Raw genomic sequence first — 13,027 nt, 5'->3', positions numbered from 1 at the left:
TAAGTCATTGACAAGAAACTCACTTTTAATATAAAGACATATGTAGATTAAAAAGATGGAGAAAGATACATTATACTAACATTAATCAAAACAAACCTGGAGTAGATACATCAATTTCAGACAAAGAAACCTCAGAGCAAAGAAAATTACCAAGGATAAAGAGGGACATTACATAATGATAAAGAGGTCAATTCTCCAAGAAGACACAACGATCCTGAATGTGTTTGCACCTAACAATGGAATGTCAAGACATATGAGGCAAAAACTGATAGAACTGTAAGGAAAAACAGATGAATTCATTAGTATAGTTGCTATTGTGGACTGAAATATGTCCCCCAGAATTAATATGTTGAAGCCCTAACCCCCAGTGTGATGATATTTGGAGATGAGACATTTAAGAGTTAATTCTGTTTAGATAAGGTCATGAGGGTGGGGCCTTGATAATGGAATTAGTGCCTTTACAGGAAGACACACCACGGAGCCCTCCCTTCCTGCCTCTCTGTGTGCATGCACCAAGGAAAAGCCATGTGAGGACACAGCAAGAAACAACTATCTGCAACCCAAGGAAAGAGCCCTCATCAGACTCTGACCCTGCCCACACCCTGACCCCTGACATCTAGTCTCCAGAGATGTGAAAAATAAATTCCTGTTGTTTGAACCACCCAGACTATGGTATTTTGTTATGGCAGTTTGAGAAGACTGACAGTCAGAGGCTTTAAAAACCCTCTGTAATTCACAGATACAAGAGATGGAAAACTAGTAAGGACAGAGTTGAACTGAACAACACTGTCATAGTTTGTGTTTCTTTTTTTTTTTTTTTTTTTTTTTTGAGACGGAGTCTCGCTCTGTCGCCCAGGCTGGAGTGCAGTGGCCGGATCTCAGCTCACTGCAAGCTCCGCCTCCCGGGTTCAGGCCATTCTCCTGTCTCAGCCTCCTGAGTAGCTGGGACTACAGGCGCCCGCCACCTCGCCCGGCTAGTTTTTTGTATTTTTTAGTAGAGACAGGGTTTCACCGTGTTAGCCAGGATGGTCTCGATCTCCTGACCTAGTGATCCGCCCATCTCGGCCTCCCAAAGTGCTGGGATTACAAGCTTGAGCCACCGCGCCTGGCCATAGTTTGTGTTTCTATAAAGGAATGTGTGGGGTTGGGTAATTTATAAAGAAAAGAGGTTTATTTGGCTCACATTTCTGCAGACTGTAGAAGCATGGCATTAGCATCTGCTTTTTTTTTTTTTTTTTTTTTTTTTTTTTTTTTGACAAGCAGTCTTGCTCGCCAAGGCTGGAGTGCAGTGGTGTGATCTTGGCTCACTGAAACCTCCACCTCCTGGGTTCAAGCAATTCTCCTGCCTCAGCCTACCAAGTAGCTGGGATTACAGGCACATGCCACCACGCCTGGCTAATTTTTATGTTTTTAGTAGAGATGGGGTTTCGCCATGGGTGGTCCCAAACTCCTGATCTCAGGTGATCCACCTGCCTCAGCCTCCTAAAGGGCTGGGATTACAGACGTGAGCCACTGCACCCGGCTAGCATCTGCTTCTATGAGGACCTCAGGCTGCTTCCACTCATGGCAGAAGGCAAAGGGAAGCAGGCATTGCATAGCGAGAGGAAGGAAGAGAGAGAAGGGAGGTAGGTGCCAGGCTCTTTTTAACAATCGGTTTTCCCAGAAACTATTAGAGTCAGAACTCATTACCATGAGGATGGCACCAAGCCATTAATGAGGGATCCACCCCCATAACTCAGACACCCCCACTAGGCCCCACCTCCAAACTAGGGATCAAACTTCAACATGAAATTTAGAGGGGACAGGTATCCAAACTATATTAAACACTATCAGTCTACTAGATCTAATTGACACCTACAGAATACTTCATACTCTGCATATAGCAGAATTTACATTCTTCTCATGCTCATACAGAATATTCACCAAGATAGGCCACATTCTGGTCCATAAAATGCAGCTTAACAAATTTAAAACAATGGAAATCAAAGTATGCTGTCACATCAAAATGTAATTAAATGAGAAATCAATAACAGAAAGAGAGCTGGAAACTCCAAAAATGCATGGAGATTAAACAATACACCTACAGGCCGGGCATGGTGGCTCATGCCTGTAATCCTTAGCACTTTGGGAAGCCGAGCAGGCAGATTGCCTGAATTCAGGAGTTTGAGACCAGCCTGGACAACATAGTAAAACCCCGTCTCTACTAAAATACAAAAAAATTAGCTGGGTGTGGCGGTGTGCTCCTATAGTCCCAGCTACTTGGGAGACTGAGGCAGGAGAATTGCTTGAACCTGGGAGGCAGAAGTTGCAATGAGCCAAGATTGCACCACTGCACTCCAGCCTGGGCAACAGAGTGAGACTCCGTCTCAAAACAACAACAACAACAACAACAACAACAAAAAACACCTACAAGCAATACATAGTTTAAGGAAGAAGTCTCAAGCAATATTTTAAGCTAAATGAAATATAACCTATTAAAATTTGTGGGATTCAGAGAAAACAGTGTTTTGAGGGAAATTTGTAGCATTGAATATATATGTAGAAAAGAAAAAAGATTAAAATCAGTAATAGAAGCTGCCGCCTAGAAAACTAGGAAAGAAAAGCAAAGTACAAAATAAGCAGAAGAAAAAAAATAGTAAAAATTAGAGCATAAATTAATGAAACAAACCAGGAAATCAACAGAGAAAACAGAGGCCGGTGGTTTGAAATAATCAATAAAATTGATGAACTTCTAGCCAGGTTAACTAAGAAAAAGAGACAAGATACGAATTACCAATACCAGTATACCAACAATGAATCATTGCCCCTTGAGATATAAAACATAGTACTACTTGCATTAGTACCCAAAAATGGAATACTTTGGTATTCCAGAGTGTTCATTTAAGATCTGTATGAGGAAAACTACAAAACTGATGAAATGAAAGGCAGATTAGTAAAAGGTAAGCCGGGTGCAGTGGTTCACGCCTGTAATCCCAGCACTTTGGGAGGCCAAGGTGGGCGGATCACCTGAGGTCAGGAGTTCGAGACCAGCCTGACCAACATGAAGAAACCCCGTCTCTACTAAAAATTCAAAATTAGCCGGGCATGGTGGGGCATGCCTGTAATCCCAGCTACTTGGGAGGCTGAGGCAGGAGAATTGCTTGAATCTGGGAGGTGGAGGTTGCGGTGAGCCAAAATCGCGCCATTGTACTCCAACCTGGGCAATAAGAGCGATACTCCGTCTCACAAAAATAGAATAAAATAAATAAATAAATAAATAAATAAATAGGAAAAGCATACGAATTTATTTAGCCATGTATGTGGAGAGAATCACAGAGTGATTACCCAGTATCCCAGTGGGGCCCAAATACTTACATAACCTCATGCCAGAAGGGAGGTGGGGATGGGGAATATGGGTAATTCTGTTGAGGGGTAGTAATTGATTACTAGGGAGGATGAATGGATACTTAGTGGGGGACAGAGACTGACTTGTAAATGTTTCTCTCTGGAAAATGAATGAGCCTGAGAGACATTTTGTAAAAAGGTTAGTCCAAGTCTGGTTACATTCTTGATTATCATTCCTGCAATAGACAATGAAATAACATGGGAGAAAAAAACCCTTGTTCTTCTTGGTGGATCTGTCAGGTCTTCGTGTGGTTAGGAGGAAAGTCTCTTCCAAGTCCTATCAATCTGTAAGGGCTTTTAATTCAAAATGCTCATTATGCCAAGGAGTCATATTTTGGGGTGGAATTCCTTGCACTTTTTTTTTTTTTTTTTTTTTTTTTTGACGCGGAGTCTTGCTCTGTGCCCCAGGCTGGAGTGCAGTGGCGCGATCTCGGCTCACTGCAAGCTCCGCTCCCCCGGGTTCACGCCATTCTCCTGCCTCAGCCTCCCGAGTAGCTGGGACTACAGGCGCCCGCCACCTCGCCCGGCTAGTTTTCTGTATTTTTAGTAGAGACGGGGTTTCACCGTGTTAGCCAGGATGGTCTCGATCTCCTGACCTCATGATCCGCCCGTCTCGGCCTCCCAAAGTGCTGGGATTACAGGCTTGAGCCACCGCGCCCGGCCTCCTTGCACTTTTTAAAATGCAGATTGCTAAGTGAAAGAAGCCATTCTGAAAAAGTATGATTTCTGTATGATTCCAACCATCTGACAATGCAAAAAGCAAACCTATGGAGATGGCAGTGATCGCCAAGAATTGTGGGGAGGGAGACTTCTAGGGCAGTGAAACCACACTGTAGGAGACTGTAATGGTGGATGCCATTGTCAAAACCCATAGAACTGTACAGCATAAAGAGTGAACCCTAATGAACTGTGGACTGTCATTAATAATAATGTATTGATATTGATTTATCAGTTGTAACAAATGTCCCACATTAATGCAAGATGTTAGTAAGAAGGGAAACTGTGTGTGTGTGGAAGGGGCTATTCGGGAACTTCCTGCTGATTTCTCTGTAATCCTGAAGCTGCTCTAAAAAAAAATTAAGTCTATTTTTTTTTTTAATGAAAAAAACTTTGAACTATAAGATTATTTAATATGAACACACCTAAAATTTATGTTTGCATCAGAAAATCAAGGTTGTTGTAAAGATTGGTTAACACTTCCATGTGACCCATAAGGAAAGGGCTAACTTGGATTATTTTTAAGGAAATAGTAAATGTATTATGCCATCATTAATTCAGTGGGGGAAAATGGATATGACACCTAGTTGCAGCTTTTATTTATTTATTTATTTATTTATTTTTATTTTTATTTATTTATTTATTTTTTGAGACAGAGTCTTTCTCTGTTGCCCAGGCTGGAGTGCAATGGCATGATCTTGGCTTACTGCATCCTCCGCCTCCCAAGTTCAAGCAACTCTCCTGCCTCAGCCTCCCGAGTAGCTGGGATTACAGGCATCTGCCACCACACCCAGCTAATTTTTCTTTTTTTTTTTTTTTTTTTTTGAGACGGAGTCTCACTCTGTCGCCCAGGCTGGAGTGCAGTGGCCGCATCTCAGCTCACTGCAAGCTCCGCCTCCCAGGTTTACACCATTCTCCTGCTTTAGCCTCCCGAGTAGCTGGGACTACAGGCGCCCGCCACCTCACCCGGCTAGTTTTTTGTATTTTTTAGTAGAGACGGGGTTTCACTGTGTTAGCCAGGATGGTCTCGATCTCCTGACCTCGTAATCCGCCCGTCTCAGCCTCCCAAAGTGCTGGGATTACAGGCGTGAGCCACCGCGCCCGGCATTTTTCTTTTTTTTTATTATTTTTTGAGACGGAGTCTCTCTCTGTCTCCCAGGCCGGAGTGCAGTGGTGTGATCTCGGTTCACTGCAACCTCCACCTTCCGGGTTCAAGTGATTCTCTTGCCTCAGCCTCCTGAGTAGCTGGGATTACAGGCATGCACCACCACACCCAGCTTTTGTTTTGTTTTGTTTTGCAAAACAAAACAAAACAGCCTCCCGAGTAGCTGGGACCACAGGCACCCGCCACCATGCCTGGCTAATTTTTGTATTTTTAGTAGAAACGGGGTTTTGCCATAGCAAGGATGTAGATGAGTAGATGGGTTCCAGAGGAAAGAGACACAGTCTAAGAGGCAGGATAATTGGATGCAGGGATGAGGAATTTCCCCATATTGGCAGAAGTGACAAGGAGAGGGGCTTAGCAATATAAGCCAGAGGCATTTGGGGGAAGGAGGCCTGAGGCCAACTCACCTTCTCCCCTCTCCTGCCTGTTTCACTGTCTTGCTCTGCACCATGTTTCCAAGGCCCTCCTGGTGATTCTGATGTCCTCTGAAGTATGAACCACCGCTATATATACAGCGACGAAACCTTCCAAAGGCAGAACATGCAATGCTGGGTCCCACCCCAGAGTCCGTGCTTCTGAGGCTCTGGAATGAGGCCCAGCATGCGAGTTCTAACAGGTTCCCGGGTGACACTGCTGCTGCTGACCCAGAGACCAGGCTCCAGGATGCACCACTGTCCTGCTGCAGTGACGTTTGCCATGTCCTTCCTAAAACTCTCCTTCCCCGGTGTCCTGTACCATCATTTTCCCACAGGCCCACCCCTTTACATCGGAAAAGCCCCGGGGCAAGAATACAGACATAGGCCCACATCTTCTATGTGTAAAATTTGTAAGTTTATAGGTAAAACTAACAAATCTCCTTGGAGTTTCACACTGTAACATAACAGCTTAAGGAGAAGTGGGCCCGAGTCCTGCAAACGCTTCTTCTCTTCCTACCAGTGTCAAAGGCGTGTGAAACAGAGCAACTCCATCTTGAATGGGAGCTGGGTACAATAAGGCTGAGACCTAGTGGGCTGCATTCCCAGATGGTTAAGGCATTCTAAGTCACAGGGTGAGATGGGAGGTTGGCACAAGATACAGGTCATAAAGACCTTACTGATAAAACAGGTTGCAGTAAAGAAGCCGGCCAAAACCAAGATGGCAACGAGAGTGATCTCTGGTCGTCCTCATTGCTACAGTACCGCCAGCACCAGGACAGTTTACAAATGCCATGGCAACATCAGGAAATTACCCTATATGGTCTAAAAAGAGGAGACATGAATTATCCAGTCCTTGTTTAGCATATCATCAGTAAATAATCATAAAAATTGGCAATCAGCAGCCTTCAGGGCTGCTCTGTCTATGGAATATCCATTCTTTTCATTTTTGAGATGGAGTCTTGCTCTGTTGCCCTGGCTAGAGTGCAGTGGCGCGATCTTGGCTCACTGGAACCTCTGCCTACCGGGTTCAAGCGATTCTCCTGCCTCAGCCTCCTGAGTAGCTGGGATTATAGGCACCCGCCACCGCGCCTGGCTAATTTTTGTATTTTTAGTAGAGATGGGGTTTCACCACCTTGGCAAGGCTGGTCTGGAACTTCTAACCTCGTGATCCACCCGCCTTGGACTCCCAAAGTGCTGGGATTACAGGCGTGAGCCATGGCGCCCTGCCTATTCCTTTGTTTTCTTAATAAACTTGCTTTCACTTTACTCTGAGGACTCACCCTGAATTTTTTCTTGTGTGAGATCCAAGAACCATCTCTTGGGGTCTGGATCGGGACCCCTTTCCTGTAACACCAGGACTGAGTTCTATGCAGCCTTTGCTGGCCTCTCTCCCAATTGTAGGGATACCCCAGACTGCTGTCCAAGCTCCCTTCCCTCACTCAACCCTCCACCCACACAGAATGGCCACTCCTTGGAATGACAACCAGAGACAGGGGCCCACACAGGTCTCTGAAGCAGGCTCAGGGCTGTCTGGGTGAAACATCCCAGGGTCCTAGGACCTAGAGCTTTGACCACATGGAGCTGCCCAGGATCCAGATGGATACATCCCCTTGGCCCTGGGACTGGTCATCCTGAGGGAGGGGTGCAGCTGGAAGAGGAGGAGAGCTGGGCCCTGCAAAGGGCAGGCCCAGGCCAGGGTGCCCTCTTGCCTCAGGCTAGGGCCGGTTCTGCTTTCTGATCTACCCTGACTGCTCCCACTTGGTTCCTGTCTTTGGCTTCTCTTCTTTGCTTCAGCTGCTTAACCCTCAAATGTTTGTGCTCCCCAGGGTTCTGACGTTTTGCACCAGAAGTTCTTAATTTGGAGAGGTGTCTGTAGATGGGCTTCAGGAGAACACCCGTATCCCTTGAAAGGGCGTACACAAACTTGAGTGTATGAGTGTGCATTTTTCTGGGAGGAAAAAACCCCCATCACTTCATTTTATATATATGTATTTTTTTGTAGTATCGAATGCATGATTTTAATAGTAAATAAAGAACCGCATTGATAATGATGCTCAATCTGTCTCAGATGTCATAACTGAAGGTTCAAAAAAACTGACCCTGTAACATCCCAAACACTGAAATCATAGACTATTCTAGTTGTGTTTTCAGTTTGGAAGATAAATACGTAATTCTAGAAATCAAAATTAAAAACCAGAACTTCATACCTTGTGCAAGCATGTTAAATTCCAAGAACGGTGCTATGTGGTAAAGTTCCATGGCTGCTTCTGCCCTGGTCATGTTGGACTTCTCTGCAACAAGAGCCTGAACTTCACTGAGACTCCCCACAGAGGGGCTACAGTGCAAAACAGAGAGGTCCACCATGTCGGTATACATACAGTGTAATATCACTTTTGCATATTTTTTTGGTATAATGGACTCATCTAATATAATTCTTGTGGGAGTCCTCAAAGTTCGGTCTGTGATTTCTTCACCAGTTCGTATCCTCCTTTGTAATAAATTTTGAAAAAATGGGGACTGTGCAGAAATAACAGCCTTGTGGGCTTTGAGCTCTTCATCTAAACAGTTCTGATTTCCACCAAAAGCTTCAACCAGTTCAGAGTCTGAAAAAAACTAAGGACGACATCATAATAACACATGTAATCAAAGAGTCCACGCATATCTACATCAAGGGAATTCTTCACTAAGCTGAACAAGGATATCCACATTTTGAAACCCTGAGTCCTGCATTCCAAACTCTCCTGTATAAAGGTAGTATAAGAAAGCAGAGGCCGGGCGCGGTGGCTCAAGCCTGTAATCCCAGCACTTTGGGAGGCCGAGACGGGCGGATCACGAGGTCAGGAGATCGAGACCATCCTGGCTAACACGGTGAAACCCCGTCTTTACTAAAAAATACAAAAACCTAGCCGGGCGAGGTGGCGGGCGCCTGTAGTCCCAGCTACTCGGGAGGCTGAGGCAGGAGAATGGCGTAAACCCGGGAGGCGGAGCTTGCAGTGAGCTGAGATCCGGCCACTGCACTCCAGCCTGGGCCACAGAGCGAGACTCCGTCTCAAAAAAAAAAAAAAAAAAAAAAAAGCAGAAAACATGGGCATATCAATACCAGCTGTATTGGCTGGGCGCGGTGGCTCAAGCCTGTAATCCCAGCACTTTGGGAGGCCGAGACGGGTGGATCACGAGGTCAGGAGATCGAGACCATCCTGGCTAACCCGGTGAAACCTCGTCTCTACTTAAAAAAATACAAAAAACTAGCCGGGCGAGGTGGCGGGCGCCTGTAGTCCCAGCTACTCGGGAGGCTGAGGCAGGAGAATGGCGTGAACCCGGGAGGCGGAGCTTGCAGTGAGCTGAGATCCGGCCATTGCACTCCAGCCTGGGCGACACAGCGAGACTCCGTCTCAAAAAAAAAAAAAAAAAAAAAAATACCAGCTGTATTGATGTCCATTATTATCTCTGCCCCATACTCAGGTGAGGAAGAAAGCAGCGTTTTAAAAAATGGACACCTTGCTGCCAAAATGGCACAATGAACAGAATAACAAGTTTCTTGAAATATGAAATCTACATCAGTACGATACTTGTACTCATAAAGATCATTCGTATCTTTCTGCAATGTCCGGGTTTCCGGCCTAGCCAAACTGGCTTGTAGAGAAAGCTCCTTTAATGCTGGCGTTCCCTCATATTCCTCCACTAAAGCATTGACGTCTCTAACATCCCACCCAGAGAGGAGTTCTCGCAGCTGCTTGGCATGATCGGCAGACCTATCAGATTTTCGACGCTTAATTAAGGTGGCAGGGCCAGAAGTCCTCCTTTTTTTTTTTTTTTTTTTTTTTTGTCTTGTGGTTTCTTATGGCCATGGTCAAGGCTATATACAATTTCGGTTTGCAACCGAAATTCTCAGCCTTGCTGAGAATAGGATGACGTTCCTATCAAAGTCTACTGGGCCTGTGAATTTCCCCCTACCCTCGGGGAACATGAATGAAGATAATGAGATGCATTAGCACCCATTTTCCTCAGTCACTCAGGCATTCCATCTGCAGGTTCTCCAGAGTATAATCCCAGAGGCCGTTAGGAAGCTTCAACCCTGGATCCAGGTGCCTCTTTTCATTCATTTCTATGAGAACAGGGCCATTAGACTTTTACTTCAGTGCATACCACTGGAAGTGTGAAAGACTGTGGGCAGCCAGAGACACGGACTGTACATTCTGTAAGAACTACACAGCAAGGATCCTAAAGGGTTTATTATACAGTCTGCCCTTCGTGTTCCATGGGTTCCGCAACCACAGTTCAACCAACCCGGAGGCTCCTCCCGCCGCTGCTGCTGCTGCCGCAGGGACCGCTGCCGTCGCCTCCCCCGCCTCCGCCACCAGCACCGCCGTGGGCACCGGGGTCAGCACCCCGCCCCATCCTCCTCCTACCGCCGCCGCTGCCCTCTCCTCTCCTGTCAGTAGCTCAGGCTCCGGGATGGCTTCAGGTTTCCCTCGCCGCTATTTTGATTCCTAGAGGGAGCAGGAGGGACTCGGCCTCTTTCTTTTGTTTGTTTTTTTTGTTTTTTGAGACAGTTTTGCTTTTGTTGCCTAGGCTGGAGTGCAATGGCCAATCTCGGCTCACTGCAACCTCCGACCCCCGGGTTCAAGCGATTCTTCTGCCTCAGCCTCCCGAGTAGCTGGGATAACAGGCATGCGCCACTAGTCTGGCTCATTTTTGTATTTTTTAGTAGAGATGGGGTTTCACCATGTTGGCCAGGCTGGTCTCGAACTCCTGACCTCAAGTGATCTGCCCGCTTCGGCCTCCCAAAGTTCTGGGATTACAGACATGAGCCACCGTGCCCGGCCCACTTTTATGATATTAAAGGGCTCTGTGATAAACACCCTCCACCGCCCAAAAAAAAGGTTAAGGACCACTGCAATATGGGCTCTTTGCTTTAGATTTCATTTTAGATGGATGTTGATGACTGTCAGAGCTGTTCTTTTTTGGCCTTCGTTTGTATTCTAAGGAGAGTACAGACCACTCCTTAGAACCCCAGATCTGGAGATCAAGCTGGGGGTTGGCTACCGTGCCTTTCTCATTCTGAAATAGAAAACTAAATCTATCTTCTCCCCTAAACCTGTTCCGTTCTTCCTGTGTCTCCTACTTCAGTGCGCAACCTCAAAAAGTACCCTTTTGTGTAAATCAGAAACAGTCATCTTAAACCTCTCTCCCCATTCCCTCTCTGCTCCCTTCTCGCTAATATCTCCACATTCAATGGATGTTTTTAAAATATAAACTCAAGATTTTATTGTCTTCATAATAAAAGAAAACATGATAGAACTGGATCACTTGGCCATTTCTCTTCTTATCTCCTCCCAGTTCAAAATGCTTTGCATCTTTTAATAGCCAACATTCTCTTAGAGCTGCAGCTGGACTCAACGCACTCAAGCCTTAGCACAGTCTTCTGTAGTTTTAGCCTTTTCCCGGAAAATCGGCTTAGTTAGCCCACCATGGCCACTCTGCTTCCTGTCATAACACCGCTTTCCCTGGGCATACACAGAATCCTTGTCCTTCGTGAACTGTGTCACTTTGTGGGGTTGGTGCTTGCCACACTTCTTATAGAAAGTCCGGTGGGTTTTAGGAACGTTCATAATGTTTGTGTGAGCGCTATCGGCCTGGAAAAGCCACATTCAATGGATTTAAAAAAATCTCTTTGAGGCCGGGCGCGGTGGCTCAAGCCTGTAATCCCAGCACTTTGGGAGGCCGAGGCGGGTGGATCACGAGGTCAGGAGATCGAGACCATCCTGGCTAACATGGTGAAACCCCGTCTCTACTAAAAATACAAAAAACTAGCCGGGCGTGGTGGTGGGCGCCTGTAGTCTCAGCTACTTGGGAGGCTGAGGCGGGAGAATGGCGTGAACCCGGGAGGCGGAGCTTGCAGTGAGCCGAGATCATGCCACTGCACTCCAGCCTGGGAGACACAGCCAGACTCCGTCTCAAAAAAAAAAAAAAAAAAAAAAAAAAAATCTCTTTGCCTAATTGTTTCTCAAACTCACCTCCACTTCTTTTCTCAACGTCACCACTATACTAATTCCAATAAGAAGTGCTTGATTCCTCATTTAAGGAAGGTTTGCGGGTTTAGATTGGTTCTGTTTCTGACTCCTTGCATGGAACTGGATGCAAAGAGGACCTGGACAGTCAAGGTGAAGAAAAGAACTTCGGAGTACTGATCAGAACTGGTCAAGGAATTTCTGCATAATGGCTAAGAATAAATCTATGATGAAGCTTTTTTAAAATAACTAGATGTAGTGATGCATTTAAACACACTTTTGCAACTTGATTGCTACAGTTCCTCTATTACTATGAATTTTTCACACTAGCAGCTCTCAGAAATGGTTTTATTCCTATTCCTGAGCCAATATAGATTTAAATAATATAGGCGTAAATAATAGGGCTGAGCTCATAAATGGAGCAGTAATACTCCATTAGGACACAGGAAAAAAGTCAACGTAGATGGCATCAGGACTGTTTATCTTCAGTCTTCCTAAAGTCGATTTTAATTGTTCTGACAATGAAAGTAGATAGTGGATAGAGATACGATCTTATACCAAAAGGATTATTAGTGGGGGAACTGCAGTACCTGAATAGTGTCTGCAAGGAGGAAAAGGGGGGGTGGGAAGACTCAAAGTGGTCATTTGGTCCGTCAAAGTCTCTTCTGCTATCAATCCCTTGAAATTATGTAAAAGCTAAATGTTATTCTGCATTTAGAAACTATGTTATTATTATTATGTACAAACACTATTTTTAAGAATGTAAATACATAAAGAGGTCTGCATTTTACTGCAAAAAATTCTGTGAAAGATATGGTCTGCTGATAAGTTCTCTTCAGCCTTGACGCCCCTTAGAAGTCCCAAAAATCTATGGACCAGGAATTACTCGGGAAATGGTGGTTTCAGTGTAAAAGATGTCATCTACCCTTTCCCTCACTGCACAGATGGTGAAGTGGAAACTGAGAGAGATAAGTCACTTCCCCAAGGCCAGACAGGGTAAAAGTGGACCGTATCTGTTTGGTCCTGAGCCCAAACATTTCGAATGGACACAAGGCTGACAAAGGAACAGTCGGTCCCAGAGCGTCAGGAGTGGGACTTGACCACAGGAAAAATACTGGGTGGGACTACTTAAACTTCCAGGCACCAGAGGGCGCCAGACACTCTATTTTACCTAAAGGAGACTGGCTGCTACCGACAGGAAGTGCCCTTGCCCTCAACAAAGAGGGCGCCCAATGACGTAAACCAATCCGATTGCTCTGCGCGAGGGCCTGGGCTTCGCTGACGTAGCCAATCAGTGTGGTCCCACAGCCGCGTGCGTGTGACGTCAAGGCAGG

The 13,027-nt window shown here is 45.6% G+C and overlaps 1 protein-coding gene and 1 pseudogene across 1 annotated transcript in view; one reads left to right on the top strand and one right to left on the bottom strand.

The window, feature by feature from the left end:
- The window catches only part of LOC105490617 (optineurin), a 47,026-nt gene extending 46,365 nt beyond the window's left edge, over nucleotides 1–661 (top strand). Inside the window, exon 14 of the mRNA XM_011756420.3 lies at nucleotides 465–661. The gene's annotated coding sequence lies outside the window, so the exon portion shown is untranslated. The remainder of the gene's footprint in view (nucleotides 1–464) is intronic.
- Nucleotides 662–7,241: 6,580 nt separating this feature from the next.
- Nucleotides 7,242–9,681, bottom strand: LOC105490619 (BTB/POZ domain-containing protein 7 pseudogene; annotated as a pseudogene).
- Between the last annotated feature and the right edge of the window lie 3,346 nt (nucleotides 9,682–13,027).

Source organism: Macaca nemestrina, chromosome 9 (genome assembly GCF_043159975.1).
Source record: "Macaca nemestrina isolate mMacNem1 chromosome 9, mMacNem.hap1, whole genome shotgun sequence".
Taxonomy (NCBI): domain Eukaryota; kingdom Metazoa; phylum Chordata; class Mammalia; order Primates; family Cercopithecidae; genus Macaca; species Macaca nemestrina.
This window is presented reverse-complemented; position numbering and strand designations above follow the sequence as displayed.